The sequence below is a fragment of the Callorhinchus milii genome, unplaced genomic scaffold, assembly GCF_018977255.1.
Source record: "Callorhinchus milii isolate IMCB2004 unplaced genomic scaffold, IMCB_Cmil_1.0 Scaffold3, whole genome shotgun sequence".
NCBI classification, from domain to species: Eukaryota; Metazoa; Chordata; class Chondrichthyes; order Chimaeriformes; family Callorhinchidae; genus Callorhinchus; species Callorhinchus milii.
In genome coordinates this window covers 889,241-895,266 of record NW_024704744.1, presented here as the reverse complement: position 1 = coordinate 895,266, position 6,026 = coordinate 889,241, and positions in this window count along the sequence as shown.

The window sequence follows — 6,026 nt, the reverse complement described above, 5'->3', positions numbered from 1 at the left end:
GGGATTTGCATGTGATGCATGGAATGAATTCTCAGCTTGGTTTGGATACTCCTAAGCGTGGTGATGCGTTAGTGTGTGTCAGACACCTGGCTGGGCAAAACAAATCCTTTTATGGACCGAATTTGATGTACAGTCTTGGTTCTAGAGCAGGGCTGGGGGAGGCTGCGTTGTCAGAGGTGCCGTCCTTGGTGAGACATTAAACTGCTGGATGTTAAAGATCTCGTGACGCTATTTGAAAAGAGAAGGGAGTTTCTCTCTCCCGTGTCCTGGCCAACAATCCCCCAAATAAAATTGGTCATTCACTCCATGGCTGTTTGTGGGAGTTGCTGCAAGCAACCGGCTGCTGCGTTTGCCTACAAAATACAGTCATTACACTTGACAGTAAATCCTTTGAAGCGCTTTGAGACATGTCAATGCCATAACTAGCGAGAGAGTGAGGTTTATGTTCTCCTCTTGTCTGCCCTACTTCTCTCTGGAACGCAATCCTGGAGTCCCACCGACTTGCTCTCTCCCACACCACCTTCAAGGTTCTTCAAGACTTACCTCTTTGACTGCTTTTTCGGTCATCGGGAGGACCTGGGTTTGATTCCTGGGCAGGGTTAAAGGTCAGGCAAGTTTCCTTACTCCAATATGCCTCTGTTTCGCAGTAAGTAAGAACCCAATTGTTAGTCGATTGGTGGATTGATTTTCCAGGGATAATTCCTTCAATAAAATAAATAATGATTATTTGGTCACTCAATCCATGACTGTTTGTGGGACACTGCTGTGTGCAATTGGCTGCCATGTTTTGCCCACAAAATATACAGTCACTACGCTTCACAGTAAATTCTGTGAAGTGTAGTGACTCTGTACTCTGTATATTCTGTGAAAGTGCTTTGAGATGTCTCAACGACGTGATAAGGCGCTGTATCAAAATGCAAGTCTTATTGTTGTTAAGCTTGAGACGTCCTCCCGACGTGAAAGTCATTGCCGTATTGTGAGGGCGGGGAGACCTGGTGCAAAACCCGTTGTATAATCAGTGCTTAACGAGAATAGTGCAAACCTCACCACATGGGCGTGAGCCCCAGAGCTCAACCCAACATTCAGCGGAAAGTCAAACAAGTGGGTGGGGCACTTTACTTCATCACAACAACCTGGGGCCTGGCAGGTGCCACCTCAAACCACTGGTGTACAAAGATACGGTGAAAAAAAACTCAACTGTCCAGTGACTTGGGACGTCTTTCCAATGTGAATAAATGTATAAATGTAATGTGTTGTTGTTGTCTGATAACACGGCAGACCAGACTGTGCTCAGTGGCTGAATGGCAGCAAGTACAGGCTTTCCATCGCGATTGGCAATATTGGGGAAGTGGGACTAGTTGGTGGCTCTTCCAAAGAGATGGCACAGGCACGATAGGCCGAATGGCCTCTTTCTGTCCTGTTCTATAATTTCTGCTCAAAACATTCACCAACGGCCATGCCTTTAGCTGCTACATCCTTATCCTCTGTGTCAATCCCTCAGCCTCACCCCCTCTTTATCTGGCTTTAATTCATCTCTTGAACCGTGTATTATGATCCCCTTCTGCCTCGCTCAGTGTCTGACCTCCCCACTGTGCAGCCCCCGAGACACTAACCTGTGTGAGAGACGCTGTGTAATTCACATTGTTGTTGTTTTGGAATGTGTATCAATAGAAAAAGTCTGAAAGGTGTGAAGGAGGAGTGGGGTAAACGGTGAGCTCCAGCCTTGTGGGGAGTTTGGGAATCCACCTCTTGCATGAATTGTTTGGAATTTTTGGATCGGCTGAACACACATACCCACCCACACAAAACCCCTCCTCCCATCACGCCAGCCCTCGCCAGGCTCTACTGGCTCCCAATTACTAAACGGATCAATTTCAACCCGCTACCCGCTACCCGCTGCCTCTGCTCGGCTGTCTCCAGCCTCCTGCTTGTTCCTTGTCCCCTCCACTCCACCATCGGGGGCCGTGCTTTCAGCCACTACTCCCCGAAACTCTGGAACTCTCTTCCTCTATCCCTCTGTCTTGCCGCCTCCCTCCCCATTTTCAAATCACATCTCAAGACTGTGCCTTACAGTCACCTCCTCCCGCCTCAGAGTCGGGCTCTAGAACTGTCAGACCTTCAGCCTCTCTGTCCCCACCCTCTGCAAATCCAGCTCAGTCCCACCTCACCCCCTTTGCCCTTCAAGGCACGTCTCAAGCCCCTCGTCAGCCCCCCACCTACCCCACCCCGCCACCCTCCTGATCCCAAACCCCAGCTCGGAAATCCCTGACTGTCAGCGCCTTGGGATGTCCTCCAACACGAAAGGCTCTGTAAGCCTTTGTATTGTTGTTTGAAGGATTGTTTCCTGTTGTGTTTTGTAGGTAAGAACGACGGCAGTGTTGGAGGACATCAGTATTTCCGGTGTAATCCAGGATACGGAGCGCTGGTCAGACCCAACCGTGTCAGCAGGGCCTCGGGGGCCCGGAGGAGGCGAGGGCCGGGCTCCGGCTCCAGCTAACCTCCGCAGCGAGGTTAGGCGTAACGGCAACGTCACCAGCTCCAACCCCAACCTGGCCGCGCTGGGCCCACCCGCACAGACAAGGCAACCAGGAGGAGGTGAGCAGAGGAAATCCTGGGCCGCCAGAGCAGAAACCTCAGTGAGCAGCCGGGGGGGTTGGTGTGTGGGGTGGGGGGGGGTGTAAACACTGACAATCAATCAATTGCGGGTGAGGGAGTGTAGAACAGTTGCCCTCTCTCTCCCATCCAGTTAAAAATATCAATACCTCTCTCTGCCCCAGCGCACCATCGCCTCAGACACCTAAGAACCGTTACGGGCATGAGAGCTGTGTAACACTAACACTGGGCCCCCCCCACCCTCTCTCTCTCTCTCTCTTCAGGCTGAACTAATGTCTTCTCAACACTTTCTCTCTTTTTCTCCCCCATTCACCAGCTCATCATCTCAGACACCACGACAGGGGGGGAGTGAGGGGGGAGATGCTGACAACCTGAGCTACTGTTTTTATATTAGATTTTTACTCGGTAACCTGGCAGGAAGCTGGAATGACACTTCTCCTAATAGGCTTGTGAGATATTGCAAACTAATGTACATTGTAATTAATGACCTTTTCTGATTCACACAAGGCTTTTATATATATATATTATACCAGAATCTAAATCTATATATGTGTATATCAGGACAATGTGATTTTCTGACTCGATCGGAAGGGAAATATGCTAACAGCGGGTGATTAAACATTATCATTGATTTACTGTTGTTCACAGCGACTTTTAATCAGGTGGAAATCGATGGGGTAATTTAAATTTTTTATTTAAAAAAAACAAGTGTCTGTCTTTTGTTCTCGCTGCGGATCTGGTTTGTGAAATTTCAGTGTCTACTGAGCTTTGGGCTGTCGAGTATAAACATTGGTACGGACTGACTGGGCTGAATGGCCTGTTTCGGTGCTGTACCCGGGATAGTCCCCACGAGGATGGTGGTCTGTCCCTGGGTCCAAATTTGGCCTCGTCTTGAGTTCAGCAACAAACTGGAACAACATTAACATTCTAAACCAGATACACTCATCACAGAAACACAGCTATTAATCCCCACAACACGATTCCTTCCCCGGGAACTCCCAACATCAGCAACCGTGGAATTTTAAATTATACATATATATGTGTGGGATTTGGTTCACGAAACTATGGTCACCTTATCCTGGTCCTCTGTGCTGCTGTTACCGTGGTTTTATGGAGTCCCGTACCGGTAGTGGTTAGACACTTGTGCCTTCGTGGGCCTCGCAGGCAAGAGGACCTGGGTTTGATTCCCGGGTAGGACGAAACCTTAGGCGAGTTTCCTTACTCCACACATCTCTGTTTATGTAGCAGTAAGTAGGAACTTAAGTCAATTGGCAGATCACTTCCAGGGGTAAAAATAATCCATCAAAAAAAAAATGGTCACTCAATCCACAACTCTTTTGTGGGTCACTGGCTGTGCACAATTGTCTGCTGCGTTTCAGCCACAAAATGAATTAATTTTACAGTATATTCTGTGAAGCGCTTTTGAGACACTGCAATGACATGATAAGACGTTATATCAAATGCAAGAATATTATTATATCGTTAATTATATTAACCGTGAAACCACAGGACTGCCTCAGAGACAGATCAATTTTAAATTAGTTTATTTTTTCCTCTACCTGGAAAGATACAGAGTAATAAACGCAACATTTTTCTTTAAAAAATAAATTTGTTAAAACAAACTGTACAAACGGCATAAAGTAACTTTACATTTGTTTCTGCGAAAAGTCTATGTCAACACAAGCACTAATCCAGAGATCGAGAGGGACCACACCATAGGACCCCAAAGTAACTGCTCGATCCATAGAATTAAAAAAATAATCTAAGGCTTTTTATTTAAATCCCATTCACATTTTCTATTTTAATGTTAAAAAAGTTCCTGTGAGTGGCCTCCCTGATCCAGGCCGCCTTTACTCTGTGCAGTAACCACGACCAGGACATCATGACCTTCCTCAGTGCTAATGCCTTTCCACAGCTGTGGGTTAGGATGTGGATGGAGTGCATTGTGTCTGTGCCTTCGCCTCACTCCTTGCCTTCTTCAAGGCATGTCTCAAAACCTCCTTCGAGCATGTCTTCGGCCACCCTCCTCCCTACCCTCCACCCCCAGCTCAGGTCCAAATCCCTGACTGTCTTGAGACATCCTCCTGACGTGAAAGGTGCTCTGTGCTGCCATGACTGAGATCCGCTAAGTCAACCCAACCCGTGACCTACCAGGGCTTTCTTCCCACTCAGCCGGTTAGCACAATGTTAGCCGTTAGCTCGTGGGGAGAAGCCGGTCATTGGTAATGGTGCAGTGGCTCATCAGCTGTGGGAGGGTTCACCTCAATTGATCAGGGTCTCAACTTGCTTCTAAATCTCCGCTGACAGGAGTGGGACATGGATCATGTGACTGCCCCATCCTGAGCACTGAATCAGTCAGCAATAGTGACTGTGGAACCAGGGGCCGTGAAACAAGGAGATCGGATTCCCCTGGTTTATGGCCTGAGTGGGAGGAGCGAGGGCTTCACAGATAAATGTAGTCAAGTATAGTGACTGTAATTTGTGTGCATATAAGAACAGAAAAGCCAACTTTCATTAAGACTCAATTCAGCGCAGTCATACATCTTAAGCGCCTGTTTGAGATGACCAACAGCTCGACATTTGGGGATTGAAGCGAAGGGGTATGAAGCTCCCCTTCTCTCTCCTCCCAACACTTCCCAGTCTCTGCTTTCTAATCAACTTTTACCTTGAGTTTTTTTTTGGTCGGCCAGGTGTCTGACACAGAAACCAATCACCGAGCTTAAGAGTATCCAAACCAAGCTGAGAATTCCCCGCTTCCCGCCTACACATGGAAATCCCAGAGATAGATTGTTGGAATGGAAAGCGCTCTCTCTCCCTGGAGGGATGCATCCTGGCTTACCTAATTCCGGAAAATATTAAGCGCAGGTTGGCAAGAGCCAATGCTTGGGCACTCCAGAGTGTGCGTTGGGGGGTAACTGCTGATATCACTGTCTGCAAGCTTTCCCGCTGCTTGTCCAGATGGGACCACCCTACCCATTAGTAGGGTTTACAGGAGCTGAGTGGGATGACTTCCTGCCCCCAGTGACTGGTCGGCCCTTCCAGGTCCTGCTGTGCTGTCATGAGCAGTGCCCTGGAATACTGTGGACCTGCCTGGCTCAGGAACCGGACTGGGAGACCGTCACAGATCGATCACTCCCTCACTGAGATTCCTGCACATTGTGGGAGTTGTGTGTAAGGCGTGTAAACAAACCCTTGTGCAACCGAGTGTTTTGTTGATTGTAAAGCTAAATTAAGGGCATTTTGCAATTCCCTTTGTACAAACCAGTTTACACAGCACATAACCTCCCGCTTTACACAGCTGTGTAATATGCCTGTGTTTACACAAGGCACATGATTCACGACAAATGATACTCCTACATTTACACATGGTTTACATACACACAATATACCCAGGTTTACTCGTGGTTTACACT